Here is a 19,734-nt window from a genome sequence, read left to right as displayed (position 1 = left end):
AATTATAGGACAATTTTGGAAACCAAAAAAACATAATATGTGAACAATTTTATGAAGATCCATTAAAATCAAGGATATATTTCTAAAAGTCCTCATTTCATGTAACTCCAAGCTTAGAAAGGCATTTTCAGGCTCTAAAAAATTAGCCCATATATAATTACTCTGCCTTAAATGGAAGCTCCAGACTATCATATTCTATTGTGTAGAAGAAACAGACTTTGTTACTTGGTTTAGGTTTAAACTATTAATGACACATTTTAAAATTTGATCCAGTTTTATTGGGACTGGCAACAGAGAGACATTGATAGTAAATATTGAAGCCACCTCAAAAAGTGTTCTGGACTTTTAATGATATTGAAAAAGGAAGCTTACTTCTAGATGTTAAAGAAGTAATATGATTTTACGTGTATATTTATTATAAATTTGTTTACATCTGAAGTGTTTAACACAAGATACAACTTATAAACTATTATTCTATCCTAAATTAGCTATTTTCTATAACCTGCCACAATTTTTTAAGATGTATTTTATAGACTTTGATACCTAAACAATATGGAGGTTTATATTTCAGATGCATTTACACAAATACTATAGTAAAATTACTTGAGAGTAATTTCATACTTCTTTGGATTAAAGGGCCAAAAATAGCACTGAAGATTAAATATTTTGCTGAGCTTTCTGCCTTAGCTGGTTTGTCAACCAACTAAAACTCTTTATGTTTGCCAGGTTATAACTGATGGATCCCGTGGCTTTTCTATCTGCACAGGGAAGGAATTTAAAACCAGAAGAAACAAGTGCTTTAACATTCTAGAGATTTACTTCATGACTTCCTTTAATTAAAGTCAATTCCTTATTAAAGAGGGACTCATATTTCCGATCCTGTATCTTCTCTTTCTCTCAAGGAGAACACTCATACTACTGTTTCCACGACTACAAACATTAGATGGGTTTCAAATTATTGCTTTATCATTATTTTTTGAAGTCATTCTTTCATGTGAATACCTAATTCAGAATCTCTCTGCATGTTAATTTCCTGATTTGTAGGAGAGATCAGTGATGATAGGGTTGTTTTGAGATTTCAATGAGTTAAGTAGAAGTAAAGGAGTTTGAATTCTCCCTGGTAAGAATTCAATATGTATCCTCCACGCTGTGGTTGTTGCTGAAAGTGTGCCTGTCGCTGTTGCCTTTGGTCCTTTAGGAACTTCTTGAATCATATTCTTGCAAGAACATGAAGATAAATGGGCTACTTTTGTTTCTTGTGCTCCGCTAGAATCCAGAAAGATTAGTCCAAATAGTAGGATGATCTCTGAGGAGATAAATATGAGATTTTATTTCAGAAGCTTCAGTCTTTGAGAGTCTTCCCCTTGGGAGCAGAATATGAGTATTTGGAGTACTCCAAAGCAGAATAATGAATATTTGCTTTTCCTTTCATTTCTCACAATTTTCCTGACCCAGAAGCAGTAGTGGATTCTTCTGTCATTCTGGTATTCCCTAGCTATTCTTGTGGGCACCTTGCCTGATTCAGTTATGCTTTATAAATTTTAAAATACAAATGGAGTCTCCATACTACTTTATCTCAGAGTCTGAGAAATATATAAATGAAAAATAGAGTGGAAGCCTGTATTAGTTAAGATTAAATTCAGCTATATATGAAAGAAGCTCAAATAACAGTGGCTTACCTAAGAAAGGAGATTTTTTTCACTCTCCCATAAAATATGATCAATGGTTGACAGTCTAGGGCTGCATTAATCAATCACCCGGGTGTATTCTCCCTTTCTGCTCCTCCATCCTTAATATGACTTCTATCTTCAAAGTTGCCTCACTGTTGTGAGACGGCCGTTTGAGCTCCAGCCATCACATTTGTGTTCCCAGCAGCAGAATGGAGGAAAAGAGAGGAACAAAGATATTTATCCCCACTTAATGAACTCCTTTTAAAAAGCTTTGTGAGAAGCCCCACACTGCAACTTTTGCCTACTATGTCCAGGGAAGACAGGAAATAGTTTTATCTAGAACTTGCATTTAGAGTTTAGAGGTATTTCTTCGCTGTCTTGATAAGCTGATAGGTCAGAGCTATCCTCACCATTATATTCCAGAGTGGTGGGCATAGGCTACAGAATCAGATGAATCTGGGTCTGGATCTTGGTCTGCCCACTACTCTTTCAATGTCCTCGGGCAGATCAGGGAAGTTCCTTGAGCCTTAATTGTATCATCTATCAGATAGATATAATGATAGAACTTACTTTATAAAGATTGAAAGAGATGATCTATGTATGTAAGTTTTTTATCCCAGTAATAATTTTTAAATGAGTACCAATAATTTTATTTCACTGTCTCTTATGGATACAACACTGTACCAACTTGGACAAATATCGTATCTTATTCTCACAATAAATTTGCAGTGTTTTACAAATGAATAAATCAGAAACTTGAAAAGACTAAGTAACTTGACCAAGATTTTACAAAATGAAATGTAAGCCTTCCTTCCCAATTAAAAAAGAAAAAAAAAAGCCCACATCTTTCTGACTGTAACAACTGATTTTTCTTCCAGATTAGATTGTTTCTTTCAGTTCCAGGTACACACAGAACATGTAGGTTTATGTAATAACAAGCTGAGTTCTAATAGCATTTTAGCCTACAGATTGTATTCACTCAGCAAGTGTCAGGAGTTGCTAGACATTGCAAATTGGAGTTTTAAGCCCAAACTTCAGACTTGTATTCTGAGAAAAAAAATGGGACCTTAATGTAGAAGAAAAATAAGAAAGATTTTCTGCCTAAGACATTGTTTCAAAGTCTCATGTTTCTTGTTCTTTGTCATCAAGTTAAATATGTAGACTTTGAGTGAGATAATCAGGTTGGAGGGCCAGATCATATTGTTCTCTGTCTTCTGCTGTCCATTCAATTTGTAAAATTGAAATGAGGCATCTGCTATGCAAGTTATAAGGTTGAGCTGGACTAATGTGATAAATCCCTGGAGTGGTATACAATACCCATATGACTTTCATATGGCAAAGGTTGCCATGATAGAGAAAATCTAGGATGGTGTCAGTGCAACAGAAGGTGCAGCTGAATTCACACATCTCCCATATAAGAACATTTTCTAAGCTGGGACCTGAAGAATAAATAGAGATTAACCAAAGTAGGAGAAGCTGAAAGAGTATTCCAAGCAGGAGAGACAGCATGTGACTTTGACCCTGGGAGCTTATTTTGGACATCTTTTCTTTGATTATTCCTACCCTTACCTTTTAACTTTTGCCTTGACTTTGCCAGGTCTGGCTTTCAGCCTTGCCATCTGAAAGCTTCTCATGAAACATGGATGCCACCACTTTAAAAACATGCCACTGGGATTATGTCCTCGTAAAGCCAATGTTAACAAACCATCCTGTAGAATTGTTCTAAAACGAGATGGCAACTAGACTTCATTTCCTGTGCCAATGCTAATTGTTTATGGTAGCAAACTGGACAGATCAAAAAGATACTGAGGATTAGTGGAAAGAGTCCCGTGATTAATTAGTGATGCTTCCCTAGGTTCAGAAAGAGAGTTCTGATGCACAAGAATTGGCATTCTTGGGCCCAAAAGTTTCTTTTCCCCTTTCCATTATGTTTTGAGTGGAAATAGGAAAAATGCCAAAGAAGTAGGGTACAGGCCAGAAAGGACAGATGATAATACCTCCCGCCTCTTGCCTGTAGCATTTCCAACCTCAGCATACAAAATCTGGCTTTTGATAATAATGAAAAGCTGACTCCAAGTTCTCTGGGTCATCTTGGTGATAGTCCCTACATTTGTCTTTTCAGACACCCAGCTGCTTCCCCTAACATACCTGCCTACAATAAAAAGCCTGATGTAGGGATTGCCCCAAACAGGAATGGCTGGGGTGAGGCCGGAATATTGTCTGTGGTCACAGACTTGAGGTTGCTACTGGCCTGCATGGACTTGAGCCTATGATCTCATCCTCATAAAAGTTTCTTGCTAACCTATGAGTAATAAGCTACAGACAACAGTCTCCTCTGCAATTTTTTAAAAAAATTATTACTCTATTTCCCGTGCTTAAAACTTTTCATTGGTCCCATTGACTGCTTGCCGATCATTCTAGACTATCTTGTACACTGCATTCCAGACACATAAAAACTTAACATTGTTTTTCTTTGTGCCACCCTGTTTTAATGTCTGTGCCTTTGTCTCTTCAGACCTTTGTACTTGAAGCCTTCTTTAGTGCCACTTTGTCCATTTGGCTACTCTAATCTAAATTCCAGACCTGGCTGGAATACAACCATCTCTGTAACCCTTACCTGTCCATCCCACTTGGTTCATCTCCCTCAGCAATGCCATCTCTGTGTGTTTATATACATTTATTATTACACACTTCATATTGGTTGTAAATAAATCATATTCCCTAGTAGACTGTGACCTTCCTCAGGGCAGGAAATGGGTCTCCCTCATTTTGTAACAGACATTTAAGCCAGAGTCTGGTCACCTCATATATTGAATTTAACTTAATCATTGGGGGTGGGGGGCACTAAAATGCTCCTTACAGTCTCACTTTGCATATCTGGAAGAGAGGAAACTGCTGTCTAATCAAAGATATATATTTGTTTATCCTTATTCTATTTCATGGATTAAAGTCAGGACAGGGAAGATCAGAATTAAAAGTTAGACTTAAAATCAGAATTAAAAATTGAGTTACTCCACTGCAATTTGGAGTGCAATTAGGATGGGGGGCCATGTATACTTCCTTGGAATTTTTAATCAAAGAAATTTTATTTTTATTTATTACAACACGGTTCCAGGAAACATCTTGTGTAGTCATATTAATTCAATTATTCAGATGCTCATGAGTTAATATTGTCTTATCTCATGTTTTCAGGTCATTAACTAATAACGAAAAACACAAGTAATTAAGAAATTTAGAAAATGCCATTAACTGCCATTGAATTTTGTCTCCCTTCTGTGTTTGTCGAGTAGTTGGATAGAAAACACTTAACCTTTGGCTCACAATACCTTCCTAAGGAATGACCATCGTCCTCTTGGCTTCTTCCCAGATGGACTGGGCTAGTTTTCCACACTGTGGATTCTTGAAGCCATTATTCCCACTAACTATTGTGCTTTTTGGAAACATGCTGTCTAGTCAGAGAAGAAGGAGAAAGATTGTGAGCTCCTAATTGTCCAAACATGTTTATTGACTTGCTTGCTTTCTCAAAGTTTGATAAAGACAAACTGAGTGAATCCCAAGTGCCCCCAAGACCCTATCAGCCATCGTTAGAACATAAAGTTAAACTCCTTTATTTATTAAATACAAAAATTAAGAAGTAAGCCCTCATTATGTTTGCATAAAGTTCTGTCTTTAGAATATTTGATTTCCTCAAGTGTCTCTGCACATCCACAGAGATTGCTTAAATATTCCACACATTTATCCCATTGGCTACCCCTGCCAACTGTTTGACTCTAGATTTCTGCCCTCTTTTACTGGTTGCATCTTAGTGTCTCAGTTGGGTCCACTAAAGCTTGGGATTCTCTCTGTAATTATACCTGGGCCTGGGCATACTTTTTTCTTTAACCTGCCATAGAGACAGATAATACAGGGTGATGAAACCTTTGAAATAGTGGGTGATAAAGACTAGAAATAGATACCAGAGATCTCAGAGTTCATAGGTCAGAACCCCTTCTGGAAGACCTCTGGGAGGTATGATCTGTTTATGAGCTGAGTTATGTTCCCAAAAAGATATGTCAGTGTCTTAACTCCAGTACCTCAGAACGTGACCACATTTGGAAATATTGTAGATGTGATCAGTTCAGATGAGGTGACACAGGGCTAACATGGGATCCTAATCCAATATGATTAGTGTCCTTTTAAGATGAAGCCTCAGAGAAGAGAATGCTCTGTGAAGACAGAGGGAGAAATTAAGGTGATATAGCTGTAAGCCAAGGAGCACCAAGGACTGATGGCCATCACCAGAAGCTAGGAAGAGGAAAGGAAGGAGTCTCTCCTATAGGCTTTTAGAGGAAGCATGTCCTTGCTGACCACTTGATTTTTGGACTTCTACCCTCTGGAACAGAAATAAATTTCTGTTTTTTAAGCCACCCAGTTTATGGTACCTTGTTATAGCATCTCTAGGAAACTAATACCAGGTCCTTCCTGCTAGCTCCCAGCCTGTCATCATAATTGCAGAACCTAGCTCATATCTCTAAACCAGCAGCTGCCCCTGTCCATCTGAAGTCCCAGATCAAATTCTGATGTTCTCCCTCTCTAGCCTCACATCTGCTCTGTTCTAAGATGACTGCTGATTGTGAAGTCCATTTTTTTTCAAGAAAACAAATTAACAAATCTTTGGTTGACTCTCTTCCAGGAATCACTTTGTGATGACCATCACCAGGTGGACAATATTAGGCAACAAGTCTCTAGTACAACAGTTGAGGTGGATTTTGGCATTATCAATCCAGCTCCTTTTAGAGTCCCTCTTGCAAATTTGCTGACACAATCTCTCTATTATGCTTTCCTTTTTATGATTTTTGCATAAATAGGAATATATATCTTCCTTTTTTACAATGTTAATTTATTTTAACAGAGTGAAAAGAGAGATCATTAGTGTTAGAAGGGCAGAGAAAGAGAGACAGAGAGAGGGAGAGGGAGAGGGAGAGGGAGGGAGAGAGAGAGAGAGAGAGAGAGAGAGAGAGAGAGAGAGAGAGAATACCAAGCAGGCCCAATTCAGCATGGAGCCAGAGCCCAACTCAGGGCCCCATCTCACAACCATGAGGTCATGACTTGAGCCAAAATCAAAAGCCAGACACTTAACCAACTGAGCCCCCCAAGTGCCCTGGAGTACATATCTTCTAAGAAAAGACACTCACTTTTAGGAACAGCACATGAATTAGGAAATGAATGTGTCCTTAGAGAAATCATAATCTGTAAAATGTTAACACAATGAAATCAAAATTTTTACAGTCTATTTTAGAGAAGCTTAGATTGTCTTTGCATTCTATTAATTCATTATAAAATTCTTTGCTTTACCTTTGCATAGCTAAAAGCTACATCAGAGTGATTTTCCTAAAATAAAGGTGGTTTTTATTTCAAGGTAAATTTAAATTTTCACTATAAGGTAATACAAAAACTATTAAAAGTGTTAAAATGCCCATCCAATTTATATGCTCCACCCTTATGCTTCTATCTATGAAGGTTTTCAGTAAAAAGAAATAGAGATATAGAGAGTACTGAAGATAGAGGTAGAGGTAGGTGTAGAAGGGGGAGAGACAGAGACAGAGACAGAGAGAATTCTCAACCCTTTAGAGTCCAGCCTTGGCTAGACAGACCCCTACATTATCTCAAGATTTTTTCATTTTAGGATTTCAGTTATTCCTACTCTCTTTTCCTCCATGAGAAATTATTCCTTGGATTATGCTTCTTATATGATACTTAGAACTGGAAATTCCATAAATAAAAGGAGAAATAGCTCAAGAGGGATGAGATGTAGAGGGTATTATGATAGCACAGTTGTGAGGATGCAGCTTTTCAGCACATTGCCAATCCCTGGTGCACTCCCATGATTGATTTGTGATGCCCACCATGGGTGTGGAGGAAGTAGAGATGAATCTGTAGCATGAATTTTCTGTTCTGCATAGTCTACTTAATCTGACACTTGTGCTATAGCTGTCTTTTTTTTAGGTTAAGTTCTCTAAGTCAGGAATCAGGAAATAAGGCTCACCACTATTTTTGTAAATAAAATTTTATTGAATTCAGCCACACCCTTTCATTTAGATACTATCTGAGGCTGCTTTTATACTACAGAGGCAGAGCTGAGTAGTTGCCAGAGGGACTGTGTAACCCATAAAGTCAAAAATATTTACTATCTAACCCTTCACGGAAAAAATTTGAGAAACATTATATGGTGCCAGTCCTGGGCAAATGCCCTTCTTGTATCTACTAACTAGACTCATTCCATCCTTCAAAACAGAGTATTTCATGTATTCAGCTCTCTTAGTAATAGAAAATTGAAATCAAAGTCAAACTATCTAGAGTGAAATAGTGGAATTTTAGCTCATAGCTGCAAGGTCCAGGGTTAACTGGCTTTAGGTACAGATGGATCTCAAAGGGCAAATGTGTCATCAGAAGTATTCTCCCTATCTTCATCTCTCAGTCTTGCTTTTCACTTAGGTACCCAGGAGTCCCAGATTTATAGTTGATCAGTTATCCCAATAGGGCATCTCCTTAGCAATTAGTCCAGCAAAAGCACCAGCACTGAGTGTAGAAGAATCACCATGGATTATTTGACATTCTCTAACCAGTACCATGGCCAGGGAATAAAGTTTGATAACTAGCCCGGGTTCATGGATGTCTCCCTATAGCTGGACCTGGAGTCATTTCCACCCGAATTATAAGACTGGTTATAAAGGAAAGATAATTCTCCAAAGGAAAAACAATGCCCCCCACCCCTGCCCCACAAGACTAAGGGTAACTGAATGTACAGTAAAGAAACATCCATCCACTATTCCTGATTAATGGGATTTCTATAAGAAGGAAGAGAAACAAAAGAGTCAGAGAATCTATCCTTTTAGATTCTGGTCTGTTTAGACCTGGTCTGGTCCTTCTTGATCCCTTTTGATAGCTTCTATTATGATCTGTGACTGCCAGTCATTGCATGCCAATCTGAGGGAGCATTCAGGCTGCCGTGGCCATAGGTGGTGGCCAGGAAAGAAAACTTGGTGGTCTCTGGATATCTATATACTCTCCCAACTATAAATATTTGCATAGGCAACATTTCCAGCTCAGAGCATTGTACATTGTGATCTTACCCCAGGAGATTTTCCGACAGAGCTGCACCCATATCCAGCTGTAATTACTAGTGATGATGCATCATAGCAACAGACCAGACCTTGGCTAACACCTGCCAGATAGATATGGTTGGTATCTTTTTTCTCCCCCAAATCAACTGAGAACAATAAAAAGTGGTTGTTAATTTAATACCTTTGGTTGAGAAATTATCACTGTTTACCATGAATATGGAAGTGACATAGTGTGCCCATTTCAAAAGGTTATTTTTTTCCACACTCAATTTTAGTTGTCTATGCTTTCATCTGTAAATACTTTCCATGGAAATGAAAGCCACAATTTCCTGCACTTTTCAGCATTAATGTTTCCAGATAGTACCACCCATTCACTGTATAAAATCTGTTCCTCTACAAATGACCCTGGGCCACCTCTCTCCACCTATCCAAACATGTTATATAGGGGGGATTCAAGGCATCAGTTTTTAAAGCTCCCCAGGTGATTCTAAATACTGCTAATTTAGATAGTCTTCTTGTTTGGCACCTCGGAATCATCTAAGCCCTACACTGATCACAGAGTTAGCTACTATCTTCTCTCTGTCTTGATTGACTTTTGTTATGGCTTCCTGAGCTATTTTGCAACAGCTGATTAACTTATTTGCCTCTTTCACTAAACTTTGTTCCCTATAGGCAAGCAAAGTTATTTATTTTTGTATCTTCAGCACTTAGCAGATCACCTAGAACAAGATAGCTGTTTGATAAATCATAGTGGAAAGGAATAATCTCACACCATCCTCTCAAAGATACTATGAAATAGGTATTATTGTAATCATTCCTGTCTCATCAGGTCAGAAATTGAAACTCACAGATATTAGGCGCTCTGTGCAGAGTTTGACTTGAACCCAGACCTTCTGACTTTAATGCCATGTCCCATTCTAGAACATCATTCTTAATGGAAAGTACTGATAAAATTGCTGGTTAATAATGGTTAATAAATAGCAGGTTAAAAATGGTCAAAATTTGGCAGTTTGATAGGCTTCAAACTTTTGTTGTGGCCTTTATTTAGGGTTTTTGACTTTTTGTTAAAAGAAATCAACAACAAGTAGTCAAAGCAAATTGGCTGGAACTCTCAGTGGCCTTAGCTGGTCAGAAAAAAATGTACATAAGGTTAATGAGCAGAAACTCAGACCCACTGGCCCCTCATAGTATAGACTTCAATAAAGCGTTTCATGAGATGAGTTCAGTCTAATGACTGTCTGGATATTAACCATGAGATTAGGGCTTTTCTTTATCAACTCATGGAGTGGTGAGTTGGAAGTGAACTCATGGAGCCATAGAATCCTGAAGAGTTTGACTTCTCATGGAGTCAGATCATTTCACAAAGAGTTAAAGGACCTGAATTTAAATATCAGTTAAGTTACCACCTTGCTATGTGAACTTATGAAAGTCTTTCATCTCTGTGAGTTTTACTTTATTTATCTGCAAAATGGAAAGAATAACTCCTATTGTACCAGATTAATCTAAGGTTATAATATATATATTAATATAATATAATATATTATAATATAATATAATAATATTATATTATATATATATGTATATTCCATTAAAGACTTCACAAACTATAGTGTAGTGTACAATCATATGATAATGTAATTGTGGCTCTTCCCTACCTAGAAGGGAAAGGCCAGCAGGTTCACTAAACACAGCATTAAAATATAAATACTTGAATGAACAACCTAGATGCCTTTAATGATAATACATGAGCATCCTGTCTTTAATGTAAAGTCCCCTCTGGCATGAATAGATTGTTACAGCCAGTTCATTTTCCATCTTTCCAGCAGATTAACTGCTTGTCTGAACTCTTGAAATAGGAATTATGAACCTCTGTGGAGTTGAAGGGGCTTCCTGATTAACTCATCTGTTTTCGTCTCTTATAATGAGAAGTTACCACTGTGCCCAGAGTGTTCTGCTTCTGTGAAGGCTTGCAGTTCTCACTTTATACACAGTGGCAGGTGGGCACTGCCAACAGTCTGACTGATGAATTCACTACCTAAGACTTAGAGAAAGAAATGACATTGGAAGTTAAACCATCTTAAAAATAATACATGAATAGTGCCATCTCCCTCTATTTTGGAAGCTTCTGAATGCAATTTTGATAGTGTATCTATATGGTTCTCAAAGTAGGGATTCCAGAACATCACCATCATCATCATCATCATCTGTGAACCTGTTAGAAATACAAATTCTTGAGCACTACCCTAGACTTACTAAATGAGAAATGTTGGAGGTGGGTTCCAGCAATCTGTGTTTAAGCACTTTCTAAGTGAAACTGATAAATTAGTTTTTCGGGTGTGGAGTTTGGTGAGCTCTTTATAGATTTTGGATACTAGCCCTTTGTCCGATATGTCATTTGCGAATATCTTTTCCCATTCCGTTGGTTGCCTTTTAGTTTTGTTGGTTGTTTCCTTTGCTGTGCAGAAGCTTTTTATCTTCATAAGGTCCCAGTAATTCACTTTTGCTTTTAATTCCCTTGTCTTTGGGGATGTGTCGAGTAAGAGATTGCTATGGCTGAGGTCAGAGAGGTCTTTTCCTGCTTTCTCCTCTAAGGTTTTGATGGTTTCCTGTCTCACATTTAGGTCCTTTATCCATTTTGAGTTTATTTTTGTGAATGGTGTGAGAAAGTGGTCTAGTTTCAACCTTCTGCATGTTGCTGTCCAGTTCTCCCAGCACCATTTGTTAAAGAGGCTGTCTTTTTTCCATTGGATGTTCTTTCCTGCTTTGTCAAAGATGAGTTGGCCATACGTTTGTGGGTCTAGTTCTGGGGTTTCTATTCTCTTCCATTGGTCTATGTGTCTGTTTTTGTGTCCACACCCGAAAAACAAATAACCCAGTGAAGAAATGGGCAGAAAACATGAGTAGACACTTCTCTAAAGAAGACATCCGGATGGCCAACAGGCACATGAAAAGATGTTCAGCGTCGCTCCTTATCAGGGAAATACAGATCAAAACCACACTCAGGTATCACCTCACGCCAGTCAGAGTGGCCAAAATGAACAAATCAGGAGACTATAGATGCTGGAGAGGATGTGGAGAAACGGGAACCCTCTTGCAGTGTTGGTGGGAATGCAAATTGGTGCAGCCGCTCTGGAAAGCAGTGTGGAGGTTCCTCAGAAAATTAAAAATAGACCTACCCTATGACCCAGCAATAGCACTGCTAGGAATTTATCCAAGGGATACAGGAGCACTGACGCATAGGGCCACTTGTACCCCAATGTTCATAGCAGCACTCTCAACAATAGCCAAATTATGGAAAGAGCCTAAATGTCCATCAACTGGTGAATGGATAAAGAAATTGTGGTTTATATACACAATGGAATATTACATGGCAATGAGAAAAAATGAAATATGGCCTTTTGTAGCAACGTGGATGGAACTGGAGAGTGTGATGCTAAGTGAAATAAGCCATACAGAGAAAGACAGATACCATATGGTCTCACTCTTATGTGGATCCTGAGAAACTTAACAGGAACCCATGGGGGAGGGGAAAGAAAAAAAAAAAAAGAGGTTAGAATGGGAGAGAGCCAAAGCATAAGAGACTGTTAAAAACTAGAACAAACTGAGGGTTGATGGGGGGTGGGAGGGAGGAGAGGGTGGGTGATGGGTATTGAGGAGGGCACCTTTTGGGATGAGCACTGGGTGTTGTATGGAAACCAATTTGTCAATAAATTTCAGAAAAAAAAAAAAAAAAAAAAAGAAACTGATAAATTAAAGTTTGAAAAGCATGACATGTCTTTACTAGACAAATTCATGTCCCTTGAAGTAAGATAGGGACAAGAAGAGTAACATAGGAGTATTTATAATTAAAGTCTCTTTTCCCTAGGTACCCACTGAGAATTCTTTATCAATTATGTTCAGTTCTGTTGTGGGATTTTGTTGAGTAAGTAGGTGTTTGGGTGGAGAAAACTGGGTGAAATCATGAGAATATGAAGTAATATGAATTTTAAAGAGACATGTTTCCATGTTTAATTGAAAAATTCTGGGAAACATAGGTGGGGCAAAAAAGGAGGTATGACCAAGACAGTTAAATGAACTTGTCCTTCTTTTAGGAAAAGAGAAAAAAAGAAGGTAAAACATGCATGCCCCCAGTTGTTCAAGTCATCAATCTAGCATCACACTTTTAACTCATTTTCTTTTCTTTAATGGCACATCCAGTCCCTTAGCAAATCCTCTCAGCTCCATTTCCAAAATGTATCCTCAGCTCATTCACATCTCCAAATATATGTTGCCACTGTCACATCAAAGGCATTATCATCTTTCTCCTGGGCTACTTCTTGCCTCCTAACTGGTCCCCTAGCTTCTCTCTTGTCAATCTACTTTGAACACATTTAGAATCACCTTAAAACATAATTCAGATCAGTCACTCCCCTACCTGCTCAGAACACTCTAATGGTTGTTCTTTGCATTTAGAATAAAACCCACACTTCAAACCATGACCCACAAGGCTCAGCCTGACATGGACATTAACCACCTAATGTTGTTTAAATCCCCTCCCGCAACAATCTGCTGCAGTAGCAGTTATTTTTGTTGTTACTATAGTTTAGAGAGAGAAAGAGAGTGCACAGGAGAGGGGCAGAGGAAGAGACAGATCATCTGAAGCAGACTCCACGCTCAGCGGAAAGCCAGACACAGGGCTCAATCCCACCAGGACCCTGGGATCATGACCTGAGCCAAAATCAAGAGCCAGGCACTCAACCTACTGAGCCGCCCAGGGACCCCATCCAGTAGTAGTTTTTTATTGTTAGTTCCTCAAACATCCCAGGCTCTTTCCTGTCTCCAGACATTTGCCCACACTGTTAGCTCTGCTTGGGTTGCTTTTGCTACCACTCTTTCAAAGCTGGCTCTTCTTTCTCCTTTAAGTCTCCACAAAACTGGCAGCTCTTCAAAAGGACCTTTATTGGCGAATCTGTCTCAACTGAGTTTCTCCAAACTCACCCAGTACATAGTCTATCTTGACTCCTTTTTTGTTTCATGCATAGTATTTTTCACAGTTAGAAACTATTTATTTATTTTTTGCTTCTGTCTCTAGAATGTAAAGTTCTCATAGACTAAAATCATGTACGTCTTATTTGGTTTCATTTCTACTGCTACCACAGTGATGGGCACATACTGATTGCTCAATAAATGTTTGTTGGATCAGTAAATTGGAGCATCTTTTGTGCTGTGTGATTCTTTGGACAGATAGATATTTAGAAAGTTTTGCTTAATGCTCTGTAATATTCTGCTATAGTTGCTCTTCAAGAAAGCTTGGGGGTAGAATTATTGGTTTTAAATGAGGTGGGCTATGAATATATGCTGTGCTACGCTAGAACCAGTTCATACTGGCTTGTGAGAACAGACTGTGAGCATCTCTTTTTAATTCTATGACCTTATATTTATAGCTTGAAATCTGTAATGGTGGGAGTATTTACACCATGGCAACTGATAAAAACTAAAAATCAGAGATTTATTTTTCCCCAGAGAACTAGTTCTTAAAATTTTCCAAGCATAATATTGATAGATATGTTTTAGGTTGTGGTCCCCAGAAACAGACCCTTAAGGAGAATAAGGAAATAAGATCAATAAGGGAAGAACACCAAAGAGGAATGTGATATCAAGCAAAGTCCCATGGAGTTTTACTCTGGCTCAATCTGACAGAACAGTTGTGAAAACAAAGTTGTCCATTCTGGGGCTTGGGGTCTGGATTATTTGTACTGTCACCTATCAGTCATTGGTTAAGGACTAACCCATGGGAGCATGCATTCTTAGGTACTACCTGTTTCTGTGTGCAAAGGGAAAACAAGTTCTGGCAGTCTGAATGCAGGGCTGTAACAAAGAGTCACAGTTGCTGGCTTTTGGGAGTGTGAGCACCCAAAAATGGCAAAGAGAACCTGGGCCTATGCTCTGCTTGCTGACAACTCTTCCACAAGAGTGCCTCCCAACTTTTAACATACATTTAATTGACCAGGAGTATGGAAGTCTGGAGGATCTGTAGGTCTGGGGCTGAGCCTAAGATTCTAAGTATCTAACAAGCTCCCAGGTGATGTCATTGATGCTTCTCATGAATCACACTTTGAGGGGCAAAGTTCAACAAGATGCTTTAAATTATTTTCTACAGGCAGATCCAGTTTTATTTGGCTCAGTCGAGTTAGTTTTCCTGGAAACATGGTTTACAGAAGAGTTTGAAATAGAGCCACCTGAGAGATACTTCATCCCACCATTGAATTTCCCCACTTTATCTATGAGGTCAAATACTTAGTTACAGCACTTTATATTTGTAAGGGAGGTTTCAGATCCCCAGTACTTCAGAGAAGATAAGTAAATGCCAGATAAGTGTCTAAACACTTTTTGACCATGTCATGGTGCTAGTAGCTAAATCTATTGCCCACACACCAGTGGTTTTTGTTCTCTTTATCTTTTGGCTTCAAGTTCATTCATCTATTCAATAAGCATTTAATGATACCTATTTGTAAGTTGCTATGAATGTTTTGTTGACATAAAAATGAATCAGGTAAAAAAAACCAGACATGTCTCTTGCTCTTTGTGGCATCAAAGTCTAGAGTGTTGACTTATAGAAATTACTGGAAACAGGTTTCAAATTGATCAAACATCTACAATGTTTACTTTGTGGGTGTTTAATGGGTGACAGAGCTTGAATTACCCCTTGGTCGAATTTTTCTCACACAACCAACTTAAAAATGTGAGGGGGCTGCCTATGGCACAAACTCAACGAAGAAATAAAGTAGAAAATTATTTTTAAGCCTCATCACTGAAGATGTGAAGACATAAATGCTTTTTACTTGCCAACTCTACTCTTTATTTTTATATTCCTCAATGAATGCTAATAAGACATACCAGTGCCGACTGCCTTAGGCAGAAATAAATATTATGCACTTGCAGTAATTAATTTATGGCAAAGTGTAGTCAGTAGGGTAAAGTGAATTTGTGAAATTCTCAGAGTACTTGACAGCTTCTTATTGAAGCAGAAATAAAATGTAGTCAATAAATGGTAAAATGCTGAAGAAAGTGTTTAGTTATCACCACAAGGGTTATATTAAGTAATTTGGGGTACTTTGCTTTCCTGTTCAACCCAGAAGTTATGCATTCATATTACTGCAACATCAGTGCAGTATTTTCTAAACCAAGCAAATAAGGAACAAAAGAAAACTTTTTGGAAGTATTCTTTGAAAATAACCCTTTTTTCCCCTAACAGTATGCAAATGAGCTTCTAAATATGTAAACCTTTACATGGGTCTGCATGGAGCCCCCACATATTTTGGAAGTATTTTGATTCAAATAATTTTGAGGCAGCAGCAATTCATAAAATATTACTTCAAAGACATGCAAATGGTTTGGCAGGTAGACATTGTTAGCGGGATGATGTTGAGTATTTCCAGAATCCCTTGCCCTTAGGTTTGCAATTTTGTTGATGGCAATCTCTCTGTTTAAGTTCAGATTCCTGAGAAGCAGAGCCTGAGGTGGAGAATCTTGTATAAGCAGTTGATTAAGGGAGTGCACTTAAGAGGAATGAAGGAAAAATCTGAGCAAAAACATGATTTCAGGAGAGGTCTAGCCTCAGCTGGATCCCACAAGGAGCTCTAGAATGTGAATCATGTTACAGAGTGCCCCACCATGAGGCCAGAGACCCTGCCTTTTGTACCCTCATGTCAGTTAATCAGGAAGTGACTCTTTGGGGAGAAGTAGACTATCTCATTGGTGAGGTGGCTCCTTTTGGCCAAGGACAATTCTTGTATTGGAGATTTGGAAAAGGAGACAGCTGCAATCCAAAACACACAACAGCTGGGAGATGGTGCATTAGCCCAGTAAAGGCAATTTGGGTAGGGCACAAACTTGACCTATTACTCTCATCTGGGAAATGAGGAGAGAAGAAAAAAATGACAAGTTGGTTTATGAACTAACTGGTTTATGAACTTGCTCTGATAAAATAGCAAAAATAATGTCCTTGCATTGATTAGCAGGTCTTGACCAGAAGAACATTTGGGCTCCTGGTGTTACTACTAAACTTTTCCTTCTGAAGTAACTTAAAAGTTAACCAGTAATGATCCCACTCTTCTTTGATCAGTTCTCAACATAAAATATGTTCATAGGAAGTGAATTGGTTGTTACAACATTGTGGGAAACTGACCATGGAAGAATGGGCTCATGCATTGGATGACAGAATCGGGGGGAAACATTGTAGTAAGTAAACTAATCCTTGGTCATGATGCAGTACTTTTGTGGTGAGTGAATCACTTCCTTTCTCTATGGAAGTCTTCTGCAGACCCAAATTGACTACTCCTGTGTTCCTCAGCAGACCTTCTTCCTTCTCCTTCTTCCTTCTTCCTTCTCTTCATCTTTTGTCTCATTTTCTTTTCTCTTCTCACTTGTTTCTTCCTTCCCTTCTTCATTCTTTATTAAAAATCACTTTACCTTCCTCCTTATTCTTGCAACCTAGCTGCTTTCCTTCTTTCTCCTCTCTTCTTTCTTGTCTATTTTTCACCCTCAACCCTCTCCCATCCCCGATTCTTATATTAAATACTCCTGCCTATTCCCTTCTCTCCTCTTCCTTACTCCTTTCTTGTGTCTCCCTCCTCATCTCCTTTCCTTCTGTTCATTATTTCCCTCTTTTGCTTCACATCCATTTTCCTTTTTTCTCTCTATCCCTCTTTCTCCTTCCCTCTCTTCATTAATTCTCACAGCACATCTATTGGTTCCTAGGTAGCCAGGATGCCTGCTGTATTCAGACTGCCTTCTCAAGCTCTACACAGGGAAAGTATTTGTTACAGTTAACTTGGTGAAAGTGATTCAACCAATTTATCTTAGTATTTGTGTGTAATAATTCTGGGAAGGCACCAAGAATGTGAAAGTATGTGTAATTAAGCATTATTGTAACTCAGCAGGGATTTGGCCTTCCAACCTTCTTAACACAGGCTTAGCTTTATTGGGCCCTGGTCTGGCAGGGCCCCAGTGCTTTGGATCTACCATGATTAAGGATACTTTTCCAGATCCCCCAATTCTCAGTTCATGGCATTCTTTGCAGAGATCAAAAAATGCTTTAAGTTCACTATCCCCACCAGCCAGCTTTGAGCAAGATCTGTCTCACCTGCCTCACTCTCATTACACATCCCATCTGTCTCTTATCCTCCTTTGGCAGCCAAAGAGCTTGATGCATTATGCATCTCAGAATATTAGAAAGATTATATAACCACCACACTATCAAACTCAGGAGACCAGAAATAATGGGAGCGTCTCTTTCAAGGACTTTTCCCTTAGTTCTAATGTCAAGGAGGACAGTGGTATTGGTTAGAGAATTTTAAATGGGAAGAAAAATACACAATCACAGGCACATACACCTGCAACCTCATACTGTTCTAAGGACTGTGTCAGCTTGGTTAAGAAGAATGGAAGTATTAAACATCTTTTGGCAAGAGTCTCCTGGAATCATTAACTGATTTTGTGATTCAACAAAGGTCTATAAATTGCTAAAGGTATTGCCAGAGAGATGCAGTTTATGTATAAATAGATAAACGTAGAAGATACTATATCTTTTATGGGTGGCTTAATGACATCTGTAGGGTGATATACTAGCCATAAAGGTGAGTAGATGGAAGGAATTGATACAAGTCATATTTTCACATTGTTGATTTGCTAATCTGACTAGATGAAGAGTGATTTTTATGCCAGAATGTTAGCTGGCTATCCTAGGAAAGTATCAATCCATGTTGCACCTTGCTCATTAGATTATTCTAATTGTTAGAAAGATTCAAACTAAATAACAAAAGGCTCACCAGTAGGCAGGAAAAAGTTAACTAGCTCTGTGGAACATTTGCAGATAGTAGTGAAGACTAGGAATTCAGAGAAGCGGGGCATTAGAAAATCTAACAGGGAGGGTTGCTAAAATCAAGAAGCGATACTTATCAAGACTTGATTACTCCCGAACCCTAAAAATCTAGCATAATTATCTTGTATGGTTACAAAACCCCTTTTAATTTGGAAATTTTATTCCCTGGATCTTAGTTTCAGAATTTGTTTATGATTCACGTATTTGTCATAGAATTTAAGCATAGAAAGTGTGTGTATTTTGGTCTTCTACAGTAGAGGAGTGTCACTGGGAGCCACAGCAATTCCATCCTTCATCTTCCTCTGGTGCCACAAGGTCTCTGTCTCTATTTTCCATATTTACTTTCAGAAGAGGAAAAGTTGCTTCTGCTTCATTGGCACATTAACCATCACAGCTGTCCCCAAGATGGTGCCTTTGGCCATGGAATCCACCTCTTATTTCCAGTCAATCTTGACCCAAGTGCCCAATATCAGGAGAAAACACCTGATTGGCTCCACATGGATCATATGACTGTCTCTGGTCCGATCAGCTATGGGACCAAGAGGATGAATCACACGGCATGCATCTGGTTATGTTTATTTATTTGATGGAAGGGAGAGTTGTTAACAGAGCATGGATGTGGCTGGGAATATCAAAAGATGTATGCCACATTATTCTAATATTTCAAATGTTGAGATGAGGAACAACACCAGAATGATGACCATGAAATAAAACTATAAAAATGAGTGGATCTGTAATCATATCTTAGTTTAAAAATTATGTTCTCAGAGGCCTTAAGCTCTATATAAAAATATGAAGGTTATACACAAATTTTAATTTATAGAAATTTAACATGATCTTCAAGATAATGTCCCCAAAGGAAAAACATTTCTACTTGACACTAAAACATACAGTTGAAAATAAACAAATTTAGGGACACCTGGGTGTTTCAGTCTGTTGAATGTCCAGTTTGGGCTGAGGTCATGATCTCACGGTTTGTGGGTTCAAGCCTCATGTTGGGCTTTGCACTGACAGCTTGGAGCCTGGAGCCTGCTTCAGATTCTGTGTCTCCCTCTCTCTTTGCCCCTCCCCCACTTGTTCTTTCTCTCTCTCTCAAATA

Source organism: Prionailurus bengalensis, chromosome A2 (assembly GCF_016509475.1).
Source record: "Prionailurus bengalensis isolate Pbe53 chromosome A2, Fcat_Pben_1.1_paternal_pri, whole genome shotgun sequence".
In the NCBI taxonomy this organism is placed as follows: domain Eukaryota; kingdom Metazoa; phylum Chordata; class Mammalia; order Carnivora; family Felidae; genus Prionailurus; species Prionailurus bengalensis.
The sequence above is the reverse complement of the archived record's forward strand: the minus strand, read 5'-3'. Positions refer to the sequence as shown.